The sequence below is a fragment of the Oreochromis niloticus genome, linkage group LG3 (assembly GCF_001858045.2).
Source record: "Oreochromis niloticus isolate F11D_XX linkage group LG3, O_niloticus_UMD_NMBU, whole genome shotgun sequence".
NCBI classification, from domain to species: Eukaryota; Metazoa; Chordata; class Actinopteri; order Cichliformes; family Cichlidae; genus Oreochromis; species Oreochromis niloticus.
This window is the reverse complement of record NC_031967.2, coordinates 61,626,989-61,643,987: the sequence shown is the minus strand read 5'-3', so window position 1 is coordinate 61,643,987 and position 16,999 is coordinate 61,626,989. Positions and strand designations below refer to the sequence as shown.

General features: G+C 38.9%; 2 protein-coding genes and 1 long non-coding RNA gene across 8 annotated transcripts in view; 1 reads left to right on the top strand and 2 right to left on the bottom strand.

The window, feature by feature from the left end:
• Window positions 1-16,999, bottom strand: part of LOC100703578 (nuclear factor 7, ovary) — a 972,198-nt gene that overhangs the window by 111,786 nt on the left and 843,413 nt on the right. The gene's annotated exons all lie outside the window — the stretch shown is intronic.
• Window positions 1-16,999, top strand: part of LOC100708849 (scavenger receptor cysteine-rich type 1 protein M130) — a 284,144-nt gene that overhangs the window by 17,025 nt on the left and 250,120 nt on the right. The window lies entirely within an intron of this gene.
• LOC112846351 (uncharacterized) lies at window positions 5,978-9,295 on the bottom strand. Its single transcript, XR_003219286.1, has 2 exons — window positions 7,319-9,295; window positions 5,978-7,235 (listed from the first exon to the last, which is right to left on the bottom strand). It is a non-coding gene; the product is annotated as an uncharacterized LOC112846351 (long non-coding RNA).

Below are 16,999 nucleotides of genomic sequence, written 5' to 3'. Positions count from 1 at the left end.
AGGAACATGCGGTCTTAAGCCACAGAATTGTTTAGCATCTGTCTGAAAATGTAGAACATAAAATTAGAATTTTGGCAACTTAGTAATATTGATTTACCAGCTACTGTCATTTAGTAAAAAGTTAAATAATTAGTTGTGATAATTATGATTTCTACAAGTTTAATCTTTATTTTTACCAAATTTACTAATATTAACTCCTTCTCTGCTAACACTTAATGTGATTCATTAACAACAATGGATGAACAAATCAGGCCCATTGGCTTGATTTGATGGAAAATAATACAATTTAATAACATTAAGGCTAACATCAAGTCAAAAATGTTGTTTCAGTAAGTCCTCAAACACAATTAGATGTCAAAAAAGTATACCTACCTACCTTAGTTTCATCAAAAACACTCAAAATAACTGTTTACATTCACAGTGCCATGTGGAGGATATTTTCAGCATTTTTAGCAAGTATGAGATTTAGAATAGGAATTTGATTCCTTCTTGAAATGAAAATATTTGCTTGGATTCTTTTTTTGCTCGTGCATCTGTTGTGACATAAATATTATTCCCTAAGCATCACACCTGTGATAAATGTGAAACATTATAATATGTAGAGTAATTTGATTACAAAGTTTTAGAGAATTACACAAAGCAGCAGGTTATTTTTGTCTTGTAGTCAACATACACAGGCAAGTACGAGCACACACACACACACACACACACACACACACACACACACTTTTATACATCTCTGGCTGCGCCTTCCTGGTTCTGCTTTACATTTCTTCCTGTTAAAGGGGTGTTTTTCCTTCCCACTGTCACCAAAGTGCTTGCTCATTGGGGGTGATATGATTGTTGGGGTTTTCTCTGTTTGCTTTGTATTATTGTGGGGTCTTTACCTTACCACACAAAGCAACTCGAGGTTACTGTTGTTGTGATTTCACTGTATAAATAGATGTGAACTGAGTTGGCATCTTGAAAAGCGCCCAAAGACTTTAGCCAGGTAAAAGACCTGTTAGATGGTAACTTATAGCTGTCTTTAGGTTCTTCATATTTGTGCACATTTGTCACAGTTCAGTTGTATATTTTGTAACTTCTTAAGCTGTTTTTTGTTGTCTTTGTGCATGTTTGGTTTGGATTTACTGGATGAACTCTGATTTTCACACTTTGAAAGTTTGAATCAGTGAAGTTGTTTGCTGACCTCTTCTTCTCGTGTCTGCTGTCTCTGATCTCTGTCTGTTGGATCTTCTCTGATCTCTTCAGACTCTGTGAGGCTGCTGAATGGGACCAGTCTGTGTTCAGGCAGACTGGAGGTCAACTACAACCAGTCTAACCAGTCCAAGCAGAGCTGGACCTCCGTGTGTGAAGATGATTTTGACCAGCAGGATGCAGAGGTGGTCTGTAGGGAGATTGGCTGCGGGCCTCCCTCAGCCCTCCAGGGGGCGCTCTATGGAGATGTGGGGGCTCCAGTGTGGAGCAAAGAGTTCCAGTGTGAAGGCCATGAGTCTACTCTCCTGGACTGTAGGAGCTCAAACTCTACTAGAAGCAGCTGCTCACCAGGCAAAGCTGTTGGACTCACCTGCTCAGGTAGAAGAGCAGCTGCAGCTTCGATTTGCTTCAAACTCACTTCGTTTTTTACTGATGACTCTCTGCTTTCTGTTCAGAGCCTATCAGGTTAGTGGATGGAGCCAGTCGCTGTGCAGGTACACTGGAAGTCAAAATAGGAGAGTGGAGACCAGTGCATACATTCCGCATGACCCTGAAGCAAGCAGCTTCTATTTGCAAACATCTGAACTGTGGCCCTCGTGCTTCTTTAAAAGAGAAGCCCACAGAAAGACCTCTGTGGGCTCCCAGACTTTACTGTGAAATTACTTATTTTTCAGCGATGGGGTGTTTAAAACATGCAATCATTATCAGTTCATCATGGGCTTTTCCTCCAGTCCTGGTGCTCACCTGCTCAGGTAAGCCAATCTGTGACTTCATCAACTGTATAGCTAGAGGTGGGTGGAGCAGACAGACTTGAGTTCAGCAAATGTGCTTTTTGATAAAAGCTTCTGTTTTTGCATCTTAGCTGGATTTTATTGTTACTCTTTAGTTTCTCCTTCTTATCATTTTCACAGATCAAATGAATGCTGTTTTTCTTCTGAAGCTCTGTCTGTTGTCTGAATGAGCTCCACCTGTCTTTATCCTCTCCTGCCTTAGTGATGGCCTTCCCTTCTCAATGTTTTCTTCTCTGATTAGCTCCTTGTGTACTTTAAAGGCCAGCTGTTTCATCAGTTAGCTTTCAGTGTCTGTTCACCACCTGCTGCTCTCCTCTTATCTCTGTTTTCCTGTTCTTAGGGTGAGTTTCCTTTTCTGGATTTCCATCTTTTGTTCAGACTGGGTAACCTGCTGTATTCTGCTGCTCCAAGTGTCATTAAAACTCACTGAATATGTTAGAGTTTGTTGATTTACCGCTGTATGATTAAAATTCAATTGGATCTGATTGAATTGGACAGATGAGAATTTCAGACCCTTATTGTAACTGAGTACTTTTACTTTTACATGTACCTCTAAGTAAGAAGTAAGAATCACTGTGATCCATAATGTCCTGTAACTCCAGACCTCAAGTTGACTGAAATGTTGTGATGGCATAAAGAAACCCACAAACCTCAGCAAACGCAAACAATTATGTAAAGAACAGTTCGCCAAAATTCCTACATAACTATCTGAGAGTCTGATAAACTCACAGATTAAACCATTATTGCAAGTCATTGTTGCTAAAGATGGATCTCTGTGCTTTCCTGTCTCTGTAGATGAATGGTGGCCAGCTCCATAGTAGATGGTAAAACTCTGGCCTGGTGGACTGTAACCTTGGTGTTGGTGCTGCTGAAGGACGGCTGGCTGAAGCAGATGGATCTCAGGGAGAAGAAGAGGCGCTCCAATGAGCTCATCTCACAGTCAGACACATTTTCAGCTGACACACTAGCAACCATTAGTTCAGTCAGAGATTTAACTTTTTTTGCTTTAAACAGTCTTCAGCTGTATTGATTCTGCATTCAATGAGATTCTAACTGAATGCATCATGGGAAATCTACAACAATCTATGCCTGTTATAGCCTAACTAAGGGAGGATTCAAACGGAGAAGGAAAGTTTTAAGTCTAATCTTCAATGTAGTGAGGGAGTGTAGAGGCCAAATCCTTGCGTTGCGTTTGAATGGTATATTTTTATTTTCTTTGTACTGTCGATTTTCACTTCAGTGGATTAGTTGGGAGTAATAAGGATCATTTTCTGCAGAAGCACAGGCTTATAACCAGCTGTGTGTGAACGTTCATCCTGTTAGGGTCAGTTAATCCATCCAGTGGAAAGATATCCTGAACATGCTGATCTCCCTGCGTGGTACACAGGACACAGCAGATGGACTGCTTTTTACCCCCATGATTAATATTCACAATGAAAATATTAGATTAGAATCCAGAAGTCTGTACAATCTGTTTCATAGTTTCTAACAAGTATAATCTCTTTTAATAAAGATTATGTGTGTATACACAGGCCATGCTGATTATTGAAAAGAAACACCACAAACAGATTTCAATTTTTATTCTAATAATCACAAATATCACATAAAGACTCCAAAACTAACAGGTGTTAAAAGGTGTGTTTAAAATAAAGATAACTGAATCTTTTTAGAAGCAGGCTCGACACCAGACTTCAGTAACTATGAGCAGCACAACATGCTGTGGTCAAAATGTTCTCTTTCCTCCTTATACAAGTTATACAAGTTTTCAATGTTGGTTTAATTTAAAATTCATGTTTGAAATGAGTATAATACAAATGAACATCTAGGATTAAATATCAAATAGATATAACCTAAATTGTCCGGAGTTCGACCTCCGACAGGTGAACATTAGCCAGAGTTATGCAAGATCTGTAACAACTTGACCACTTGTGTGGTGAGCTGGCAGCCATCTCTATGATCATTGGAGTACTTTTGCACACATTGAAAGAATAAGTCACTAAATTCTAAAATAATATTAAAAGCGTAGCTGGTGACAGACACAGAGTATTTCAAAAGATAAAGCAGACTTTGGGTCCACACATGTCCAAATGCCTGCGTGTAGGCCTGGTTGGTATTGAGAAACAGCCACTTAAAGACTCTATCAGGCCAAAGCTCGGTCATCATCAAACCATCATCAAATAATTTCTTAAATGTGTTAATAATTACTAAAAATAAATAACTATTTAAGTATTGCATTAGTATTACATTAGTATTACATTAATTGTTAAATAATTAAAAATATAGAATGTTTTAACCTCCTAGGACCTGATATCCACTTACATACAGGACATTATATTGCTACTGTTCTATCGAAATTTTAAACAAATATCCTCATATGTGGCTCTCATTTTTCTTAAAAACAAAAATAAGATAAAAAAAAAAAATCTGGTAATTCTTTGTTTTTACATTCATCGGGCCCCAATCAGCCCAAATATCAAAGAGAAATTAAAAATGCATGTCGTGGAAGAGTTTGGGTCTTAGGAGGGTAAATTAAATCTTAAGATTAATTATTTAATAAATTATTAATATACCGGTCAAACGTTTTAGAACACCTTATTTTTCCAGTCATTTATTGCATACCAAGTCATTCAAGTGCAATGAATAGCTTGAGATGGTACAAAGGTCAGATGTGAACTGCCAGAGGTTAAAACAAAGGTAAGGTTACCCAAAACTGAAAAATAATGTACATTTCAGTATTATACAAGAAGGCCTTTTTTGGCCTAACAAACTGTGTTAACAATTTAAAGCTGCTCTACAGCAACGGTGGTTGATCAAGCCTCGAAAGCTGGTGCTACTAGTTCCTACAGCTGTTCCAACTTTTCTAGATTACTTACAACTCCATCTGTCTACATAAAATCAGTTTTGGAACACACTGTGTCAAGGTGTCAGTGAGTACAGTTTCCATCACCATGAAAAGGCTCTCAGACACGGGGCAAACTGTGACAAAGAGAGGTCTGGCAGACCCAAATCCACAACTGAATCAGAGGACAAGTTTCTGAGAGTTAACAGCTTGTGTGGTAGGCGGCTCACGGGACAACAGCTTCAAGCACAGCTTAATAGTGGCCGTAATGGGATGGAAACATCTCTGCCAGAGACAGGAAGAGACTGAAGAGGCTGATCAGGAGGGCCAGCTCTGTCCTAGGATGCCCTCTGGACCCAGTGGAGGTGGTGAGTGACAGGAGAATGGCGGCTAAGCTGTCATCCCTGATGGACAACATCTCCCACCCCATGCAGGAGACTGTGACAGCACTGAGCAGCTCCTTCAGTGGCTGCGGCACCCACGGTGTGGGACGGAGAGATTTCGCAGGTCTTTCCTCCCCACTGCTGTCAGACTCCACAACAAAGACTCCAACTGATCAAACACATCCACACATGTGAAATAGTAATAACACTAAGGGCAATACTCTTTTCTGACAAAGTTGTATTTTTACTCAGTTGTATAAAGCATTTGTATTCTATTTTTATCTTATTGTATATTTTATTCTATTCATTCTACTGTATATAGTATTTAATTTTATTCTATTCTGTACAGTTGTGCACAGTATTTTATTCTTATTGTATTCTAATTTTTGCTTCATAACTTTTGCACTGTCCACTTCCTGCTGTGACAGAACAAATTTCCCACATGTGGGACTAATAAAGGTTATCTTATCTTATCTTAACAAGCAAGTCTCAGTTTCAACTGTGAAGAGAAGATTTTGAGCAGCAGGTTTGACAGGACGAGTTGCAGCAAGAAAGGCACTGCGTGGACGTCAAAAAAATAGTAAAACAGGCTTTCCAACACCGCCATGGGACTGCTGAAAGCTGTACACAGATAATATTGACTCGTGAATCAAAATTTGAAATCTTCGGTTCATCACGCAGGTTCGTTGTACGCGGTTGAGTAGGGGAAAGGAAGGTTTCACAGTGTGTGGCATCAACTGTCAAACACGGAGAAGGAAGTGTGACGGTCTGGGGCTGTTTTGCTGGATCTTGAATCGGTGACTTGTACGGAGTGAGAGGCACTCTGAACTAAGATGACTACCACAGAATTCTGCATGACCATGCAGTACCTGCTGGTATGTGCCTAGTTGATCAGGTGTTCACCCTACAGCAAGATAATGACCCAAAACATTAGTCTAAGCTAGGCCAGAACTGCCTTAGGAAAAAAGAACAGGACGATACGCTTTAAAACATGGAGTGAAAGCAAAGCAACCTACAAGTGTCAACATTTATGGGAACTTCTGGAACAGATATGGGAAGAACTTTCTGAAGAATATTTGATTTCTGTTTAGAAATCATGCCACAGGAATGTTCGGTGTTACATCTACCAAAGGTGGCGACTTTGATGCGTCAGAAGCTTAGAATACATTTTGGTCTATAAATTGATTCCATGATTTCGTTTTTTAACTACAATTGCTTATTTGTACTAAAGTGGCATGACTCATTAAACTGCATAATTTTCAAGAAAAAACTGAAAAAATTGGGGTGTTCTAAAACTTTTGACCGGTAGTGTACTTTATTAATTCATTCCAAATTAATTATTTAACAAAACATTTAATTAACTATTAATGATGTTCTTATTTCATTCATTTTGGGACCCTCCAACTGTGTTGAATGCATAAAAATACATAAAAATAAGGCTTTTGGATCTTTAACTGTCTCTTGAAAGTGATCATTCAAATTTAAATTAGGCAAGGTTTGGGACACTTATGGTCCCATTTATGGCTGCCATTGTTATGGGTATCAAACAGTCTAAGCAGAAACTGGACATAAACGAAGCAATGTTTTGTTGCTTGTTGTCCACACTTTAATAAGTCAGCAGAGGTTTCTGCCACAGTGAAACAGAACTATGGATCTCAATAAACTGCATAAAGACAAAGCCTATGTGGTCTCTTACATAGAAGGACAATAATGATGAATCCAAGCTTATCATAAAAATTTCAAGATGAATCAGTAAAATAATTTCTACCAAAATACAACTGCAGCTGAACAAATGAGCTGTTGGTGGAACTTTACACTCTGAAATATTGAAAGATTTAAAGGATGAGACAGCTCAGCACAGCATGTTATTAACTTCACACATGAAGTGGTTCAGTCCAGTCAGACTTCAGTTTTGCAGCCACCGTCCACATCCTGGTTCTTCAACTGGTCGTCACGGTAACTCTGGACTTTCCTCCAACGAATCCTGAAGTCTGTCAGTCCTTCTGACAGCATGAGGCCTGACAGCTGGACAAAATGTGCAGATGATGAAAAACATGAAGCATAGTTTGAACTTGTGTCAAGTTTGTGTTGGTGACTGAACTGCTGACCTGCTGTGAAACCTGCTGCTGGATCTCTGTGCTGTGCATGTCTGCCTCTGACTGAAGCTTCATTTTCACCACTGTTTGCTTTGTCACTGCTAAAAATGAACCACATATAAAAACACAAACATTAGTGTTTTACATGATGACAGGATCTTACAGTGTTTGCATTCTGGACCTCACCTGTGAAACAGAAAAAATAGAGTCTGACGGCACAGTTGGCATCATTCAATTCCCCTGTCTTTAAATTCAAATCTCCACAGTATTCAACTGAATTTCCATTATTAGGCTGAGAAGACATCCAGTTAGTGTATGTGGAGGTTGTGTTGTCAGACCAGAAGGACCAGGGATCCCTGTAGAGACCAATCCACACATACTGAACCCCTGATCCATTCAAAGTGAGCGTGATGTTGGATTTCTCCTCTTTGCTTTTTATACTGATCAGGTCTGTGTGGTATGTCCTGCAGTACGACTGAGCCGCTGACCAGGTTTGGTTCTCCATCACTAAGATGTAACTTGTGTTTTTGGCTGCGAAAAAGGATTGAAACACACATTCTGAATCTCATAAAATTGTAGGATAACTATGGCAACAAATCTTTTTTCCTACCATTGTAACACAGGAAAGGGTAAGAATCTCCACAGGGTCTATCATTCATCTGTGTTTGTCCCTGAAGAGCCACACAGTATTCCTTTGCATTTACACAGTCTGGTTGGCCGTTAGCCCAGGTCAATAATTTATGTGTACTGCCAACATAAAAAAGTTTTCCCTCCATGGACCACTTCCAGCTGTAACGATCATCATAGAGCCCTATCCAAGCAAAATCATTGATCCTTGGTGACATTGAGAAAAGCAGTTGGTTGATGTTGCTGTTGTAGATGGTGACCAAGTCAGTGAAGTGTTCTCTGCAGTAACTCTGAGCTTCGGTCCAGGTCATTTTCTGGTTCACAAAGTGGTATTCTCTGGAGTGGGGAGGAAGAGTGGAAAGTCCTCCTGAGAAAAATAAAACAAAGGTGTTTTTTATTGTGTAAACTGGGCTCTTGGGCGAATCACTGAAAAAGACGAATTTAAAGAAATAACAATTACAACTATTTACTATATGATGCAATTATGAGGTGGGACATATGGTATTAATACATAATTACAACATTTATTTATCGGAGTTATTTACTTTTATTCCTTATATTCTTACACAGATGTCTGTACTTTTTATTTAACCTCACAGTGCACCTTTGAACATCAAACTTATTTTAAGACAGTCCTACTGGTTCATCCATTAGCGGGACTTATAAAATACAAAAAGCGAAAAGACACAAAAACATGTAATTATGTTTAAATATATGTAACATATGTTTAAGGCAGGATCGTTTTGAGGAAGTCTGAAAGCCTTTTTCTATGGTCTCAAACTACACCAGATATTTTGCTCTGGATCAGCAGCCTCCAAAGACCCACAGGCTAACTAAGCTTAATATTATCACTCCGTTTTCAACCTAATGGCTTCCTCGCTGTTTTGAGTTCATCCTGAGCAGCTGACCAGCACAGCCTCCCTCTTCACCTGGGTATTTGGAACATATGGCCAAAGATCTGATGATATGTTTACAAAATCGATTGTTGACCTGCAACCAAGGGTGTCCTAGTGCCACATGCGCTTATGGACACCCTTATGTTCAAATAAGGCATTCATTACAGACAAATTGTGGTTTCCAAATGCAAGAAAACACTACACCACTTGGGTTCAGATCAGGTCAGCCATTCCTCCCAATCATGCCCCTTCCAGATTATCCACAGAACCACTGAAGTCTCCCAGTAGGACCGAGTCCCGGGTGAAGAACCCTCAAGCTCCCCAACCAGGGACATCTAGAAAAACCGGTACTCTGAAGTGTTTTCAGCGCATAAGCACAGATGACAGTCTGTCATCTGGGGGGCGGGTGTTTGCAACTGTCTACACCTTTACGGTCTAGACAGTTGCAACCCCCCCCCTCCCACACACACACACACGCACACACACACACACACGCACATAAAACATATTATGGATTGTACATTAACATAAAACTTGTTGGAACCATACTGAATTTCACCAGAGAAACACACACACACATGAAGAGACAGGGAATATGCATACTATGCGAACGGCTACCAAACAGCCATCATACTTTGTCCTACAATGAACAGGACAAATCAACAATTGACAATGACTAATTAATATTGAGCTGAACACACGCTCTTTTCTACTCTGGAATATTCTCATCAATTGTCTGGGGTTTATTTCTGGGATTTCGCACAATCCAGGATTCAAATCATGAATACATATTGGGCTTGGATTTACAACATTATGAATGAAATGTGCTCTATTTGGAAGCAGCCGGCCCCTCCCCTTTCGACGGGTTGTGTGTGAGACTTTAAATCATCAAACTGTAAATTATAAATTTTAAATTGTTATTGATCCCTTTACCCCCAGTCCTAAAGTGTATATTTATTTTCTTACTCTTCTTATATTTATTGTTTGTTTACTTGCACTGTTGTAAATGAAGCCTCGTCGTCTCGTCTCTCTATATACTGGACTGTATGTAGCGGAGATGACAATAAAGTTTACTTTGACTTCAGCAGCGAGCAGGCGCACCGAGGGCTCTCGCACTCACTTTTCTCGTGTAGAATTTCGAAAAAACATCGGTGCAAATTATAAGTCTGTGTCATGATGTCCGGTGTTTTCGTGTTTGTTGGTTTGTTTTTATTTTGTTTTATTTTGTGAGTTGGTTATTAGATGCTGCTCCAGCCAGCCAGAGAATCCCCCGCCGCCCCGCCCTCTCCTCCCTGTGCCGCAAGCAGCAGGCGCACCTCGCAAACGGAGGGCGCCCTTACTCCCAGCAAATGGGCGATAGAAAACCGATCGGTGCCTGTGCCAATCGATGCCCATGCAATCCCCAAAATGCGGTGGAATGTCTGGGCAGCAGTAGCGATTTTTGATACGGGCGACACTGGGCGGCGGCATCACGGGCATCGGGGGACAAAAAAAAAATGATCGTACTCATGCTGCCCCGACATCAACCAGCGTATATCGGGAATGGTTTGCTATCGCCCATTTGCTGGGAGTAAAGGCGCCCTCTGTTTGTGAGGTGCGCCTGCTGCTTGCCAAACACAGCGAGGAGAGGGGCGGGGTGGGGCGGCATGATTGTCTATCTGGCCAGAGCAGCACCTAATAACCAGCTCGCAAAATAAAACAAGCTCTAGTCAACGTTTTCACCGTTATCACGATTAAATTTTTTTATGCAATTAATCCATTTGGAGTGCAGAATGATTCAAAATCCCTGAAATGCGTCTATCAACGCATTTCGGGCAGTTTGTCCAAAGTTTGTCCATTCTACGCTCCAGATGGGTTGATTGTATTAAAAATTTTAATCGTGTTAATTGTAATGACGGCGTTAACTTTGACATCCCTGCACGAAAACTGAAGACATTATGACATAGATTTATCATTTGCACCGATGCATTCTAAATTCTATCACATACATATACGCGAAAAGTGAGCGTGAGGGCTCTTGGTGGCCTGCTTGCTGAACTCACACATAACCTGTCAAAAGGGGAGGGGGCTGGCTGCTTCCAAGTAGTGCATATTTCATTCATAATGTTGTCAGTCCAAGCCCATTGTGTATTAATAGACCTACACCTATACAAGATGTAGGTCTATTAGTATATGTTGTAGGGTTGGGTGTTGATACTGGAGTGCAAAATTACTGATGGAAGATGGGAAAGAAAAGGTCAAAGCCATCAGGTCCTCAGTTTAGAAAAAAAAGAGGAGAAACAGGCGAAAGATACAGGTAAGCAGATGTGTCTGTGGATAATGGCAGGTATTATGTATCCTGAAACAAGATAACATTTATTAGTAGACATAGAGAAAAATTCTGTTTGCGTTTGTTAGCCAATTGCCTATGATAGTAAACAGTAGACAGACAGACAGTAGACACTGATGTCGCTTTTTGAATCTTTCGGACTGTGTTCAGCATAATATTAATATGGTTAATAATAATGGCTGTTTGCTATCCATTTGCACACTCTCTCTCTGTCTCACTATATAAAATATTAATCTGGTTAACTTCAGCATCCAACAACAGTTTTCACAATAACATAGGAACAAACGCTCTTAACGGAAAAACTCCGAAGTACAGGCATTGAAGATATTACATTATGAGGCAATATCTTATCAAAGTTGTGTCTGATAATCATGAGCCAATATTTTATCCTAAACAGAAAATAAATAACACAATAAATGTTTAAACAGAGAAATTTTACAATTTTATACATTAAATTAGCTCATTTAAAATTCGATTCCTGCTACAGATCCTGAAACACAGGGGAAACAAATGTTTGAAAATAAATGTAAAAGAACCCACCCACCACTTTAATCACACTCTAGATCTTGTTTTAACATATGGAATAGAAACTGAACATTTAACAGTGTTTCCTGAAAACCCTCTGCTGTCTGATCATTTCCTCATAACATTTACATTTACAATTATTGATTACACAGCAGTGGAGAGTAGACTTTATCAAAGTAGATGTCTTTCTGAAAGTGCTGTAACTAAGTTTAAGAATATAATCCACCCACTGTTATCATCTTCAAAGGCTTGTAAGCTGGAGAGGAAATGGCGTGCCACAAATTTAGAAGATCATCATTTAGCCTGGAGAAATAGTGTGTTGCTTTATAAGAAAGCCCTCCGCAAAGCCAGAACATCTTACTATTCATCACTGATAGAAGAAAATAAGAAAAAAAGGTCTTAAAGGCCCCATCATGTCTTAATGACCTTGTAGTACCATATCACCCTATTAGAGCACTTCGCTCTCGCTCTGCAGGCCTACTTGTTGTTCCTAGAGTATTTAAAAGTAGAATGGGAGGGAGAGCCTTCAGTTTTCAGGCCCCTCTTCTGTGGAAACAGCTTCCAGTTTTGTTTCGGGAGACAGACACTATCTCTACTTTTAAGATTAGGCTTTAAACTTTCCTTTTTGCTAAAGCATATAGTTAGGGCTGGACCAGGTGACCCTGAATCCTCCCTTAGTTATGCTGCAATAGACGTAGGCTGCCGGGGATTCCCATGATGCACTGAGTTTTTTCTTTTCAGTCACCTTTCTCACTCACTATGTGTTAACAGACCTCTCTGCACTGAATCGTACTTGTTATTAATCTCTGTCTCTCTTCCACAGCATGTCTTTATCCTGTCTTCCTTCTCTCACCCCAACAGGTTGCAGCAGACGGCCGCCCCTCCATAGGGGGTCATATGATTGTTGGGTTTTTCTCTGTATCTATTATTGTAGGCTCTGCCTTACAATATAAAGCAACTTGAGGTGACTGTTGTTGTAATTAGGCGCTGTTTAATCGAACTGAATTATTCTCCTCTTTGTGTTTAAATGTTTACCACAAAGACTCTGGTATTGTAATGGGCAAAATTCTAGTCTATCCTCACATTTAAATTGAGGTGTTTAGAATTTGACTGTAGGATTTTTCCTTCTTAGATAAAAGATGTGTGTCAGTATGACCTGGTGAAAACTGCTTAGCTTTGCTTAATGATGTTTTACTCTATTGTCTGCTAACAATTAGGGCGTAGAAGAATGAAACTCCCAAGAAGACCAGTTAAGAGCTTCCTGGAAAATAGATAGTGGGAAAGTCTTCTCTGCTCAGCAACAGTGCAGGGGGGGACAAAAAACTGTTGTGAGTCAAAAGTTACAGAGTGTGTGTGTGATGTTATAAAAGAGATGCTACAACGTCCCAAGGTCAGCTCTCCTGCATGCAGTAATTAAAACAGCTCAACCACAGCTGACCTTGTTGCAAATCTCATTCTTAGCAAAATATTTCATTTAGCAAAGACCTGATGTCAGTTATTGTTCCTGATGGAACTCTCCTTTGTTTGTGCTTAGTATCAGCAGTAGGAAAACACTGGCTTGTGGTTAATAACAGCAATAATAAGAAGGAGGAGAAAAAGAAGCAGGAAAAGAAACAAAAAAAATAATTTATCCCCATTGTTAGGAAAATATTAACTCGGCAGCTAAAACATGAAAAACTTAGTTTAATAGATATCATATAAATAACTACAAAAAGTCATTCAATTTAAATATTACAAATTAAATTAAATATTAAAAAAGAATTTAAATGTAAAATTTATACAGGTGATGAGGTATGAGGAGATGAGATTTCATCTTTGTCCTTGTGGCTAATGTTAATAAATACAATGTTTAAAATCGTGGAATATAATCTGATTACCCAAACGACATCAGTCTGTCTCGATGTGTTTACAGAATATATTTCAAATGTTTAAGATATTAATATCACAGACCTGAGAGCAGCAGGATGAGGAATAAACAGGTTTTTTCCATTCTTTGCTTCTGTATAACAAATATAGTCATCATGATTATTATTGTACCATAATTATTATCAAAGATTTTAATCATTTAAGGTTTCTTGTCTCCAGTCTACAAAGTTAAGTAGGATATAGTTCATAAGCATATCCAAAATAATTCTATTCAATACTTTTTAAATATTCCAAAACTATCATGTCTTAAAAATGGTTTAAATCATCATTTGTAAGTTTTAGAATAATGTTTAGAATATAAACATATCCAAGAATATAACTTTAGAATTAATGATGCATAACTTACCTGACAGCTTATCTTCTCCTCTGTTGACTGAAGCTGACTTAAGAAGGTCTTTGTTTGATCTTGTCATATATTTTACTGTCAAATGAGGAAACCAGAAGGGAGTGACCTCTCTGTAGAAACACACTTTTATCTTTATCAAAAAGGATTTGAGTATTTAAAATCCACGATGCCTTTAAAATAATGTTTTAAATCAGATAAATAGAAATAAATAATGATGTGTGACTTGCATGACAGCGTATCTTGTGATCTCTTCAGGGAAGCTGAAGAGATTAACCAGGTCTTTATTTGATCCTTGATATATTTTACTGTCAAATGAGGACACCTGAAGGGAGTGAACTTTATGTAGAAATTGGACACGTGAGGAGTTACAGTAAAAAATGTGTTTTAATGAATGTTAATTATAATATTATTACATTCCTGTAGTCAAACAAACACTCTTAACATACTTTAATAAACCAAATCTCTTGTTTATTGTATATTTTGAGGTTTGAACAAAGCCAACACAGTTTTTTTAATTCTTTATCTTACTTTTTTAAGTGTTGTAATCTTACAAAACAATTTCTAAACATAAAAGTATTTAAATTTGATGCTAAACTTTGAATAGTGTAAATGTAAACGTTTGATATCCTGAGGAAGGCCTATCTGTAATGTTTAACCTCCTAGGACCTGGCATCCACATATGTGGACATCACATTTTGGGTTATTTAGACCAAAATACTCAATTTTGCTTTACAAGGGCCTGATATCCACTTACGAGGACATTATACTGTTTCTGTTCTATCTAAATTTAAACAAATATCCTCATATGAGGAGCTCATTTTTCTTAGAAACAAAAATTAGGTAAAAAAATAAAATAAAATCTGTTAATTCTTTGTTTTTACATTCTTCAGGTCCTAATCAGCTCAAATATATATAAAAATTGCATTCAGTGGAAGAGTTCGGGTCTTAGGAGGTTAAAGACTTCTATTTCCAAAAAAACCCAACATGTATGTCTGTGAAGGTTCTCAGTCATCCAGGTCATCGTAGTCATTGTTTGAAAACAACATGTAGCTCTTGTGTTGGTGCCACTCCCAAAACTTAATATATAGTGGTATTTTTAGGTCATGTGACCATACCTAAGACTTTTTAAACCCACAAATTCTGTAAATGACGTTACTTAACAAAACATAAGCAAGGTTACACAAAGGTGATTCTGCTTCACCAACATGCAAATCATTAGGAAATCAAGTTACTAAACAGGAAACAAATGCAAAGAACTTATCCATAGTACTAGGAACAGACATCATGGGTGTTGTTAGCAACAAGTGGAAAGAGCTGGAGTCTGTGCTTGTAATTTGTCTTCATGATCCAGGTGACTGTACAGTTTATTAGCAGGCATTTCAATTCACTACTTTTTATTCTCTGGTAAAGAAATATAAATTTTAAAGCAGGGGGACTGATTAGATATGATATATGTATTGTCTAAATTAGAAGAATAGTATTGTATTCACATTTTGGGGGCAAACCCGATGCATGTTACACTATAGTCCTAATATTTGAACATCTTGTAAAGAGGTTTTGCAGTCATATGAACTCAGCATTATTTGCTGAAAACAGCAGGAGAAAATCTGAGTTTCTATTGTTGAGTGACAGTGTGTCATGGCCGTAACAGCAGATGTGTGGATTTAATAAGAGAGGAACCCAAAAGCAGAAAAGTGGCGTTACTATGAGTGGGCTTTATTCCAAACGTGAGACTACAAACAGAACCGAGGATGGCAAGGACAGACCTAAGAAATGACCTGAACTGGGAAAGCTGGCAAAACAAACCTGAAATCATTACACGCAGAGGTAACACAGACAGACCAGTGACGAGCAAAGGAGAACACACACTATACAAGCACAGAGGGAAATGAGAAAACTGCACAAAGGAGGGAGACACAGCTGAACCTAATTAACACGATGAGACAAGGAGGAATCAAAACTGCATACACTGACATAAGACTTGGATCTTCAACGTATAACAAGAAACATACTGACTGAACTCAAGATACGGGCTCAAAGACAAAAGAGACAAGGAAACATGAAGCACGGAACAAGAACAGAAATCATGAACTACAAACATAATATAACAGAGATTAATAATTCAAGGAACAAAACTAAAACCAAAATGCTGGGTCACAGACCATGACTCTCCTCACAGCTGAGGTGATAAAAGAAATTATTTGAGTGCTCAAACAGAGCTTTTTGCTCATGATAAAGCATTTCTATACTTAAAGATAAATCAAACTATAGGTTTGGTTCAACGGTCAAATGAGAGATTTGGTCTGAATAGTGAAAATGTGAGGCACCCTGAACCAAAACGGCTGCCACAGCATTCTGCAGCACCACGCAGCAGTCTCTTGTATGTACCTAGTATGTCACAGACTCATCCTACAGCAAGATAATGATCCAAATCATAAGTCTAAGCTAGGCCAGAACTGCCTTAGGAACAAAAAACAAGACGATAAGCTTGAAAACATGGAGTGTCCAGCAGAGTCTCCAGACTTAAATCTCATCGAGCTGGTTTGGGATGAACTGGACAGAGGAGTGAAAGCAAAGCAACTTAAAAGTGTCAACGTCTTGATGCATTCTCAATCATCCAGGAAAGTAAATCTCCAAAGGTTGAATCTGTTCATCTGGACGTAGCGTTTTGTGGGAACAAACTGGGTGTCATCAGGACGCTACAACACAGAGCGAACACCATCCCCACTGACTGCCGATCCAGGAGAGAAGGACAACCGCTGCCCAAGCGAAAACCTGTAGTGATCCCATATGTGTCAGGAGTATCGGAACAGTTGAGACGCATTTTTTCTAAACACCGGGTCTCTGTGGCTTTTAAACCCCAAAACACGCTGCGCCAAAAATTGGTCCACCCCAAGGATCGGGTCCCCCGACACAAACAGAGTAACATAGTGTACGCTGTTAAGTGCCAGGAGGATTGCCAGGATTTATACATCGGGGAAACCAAACAACCTCTAGCGAATAAATAACAATTATTATTATTATTATAGCTGTCTGTCAGACAA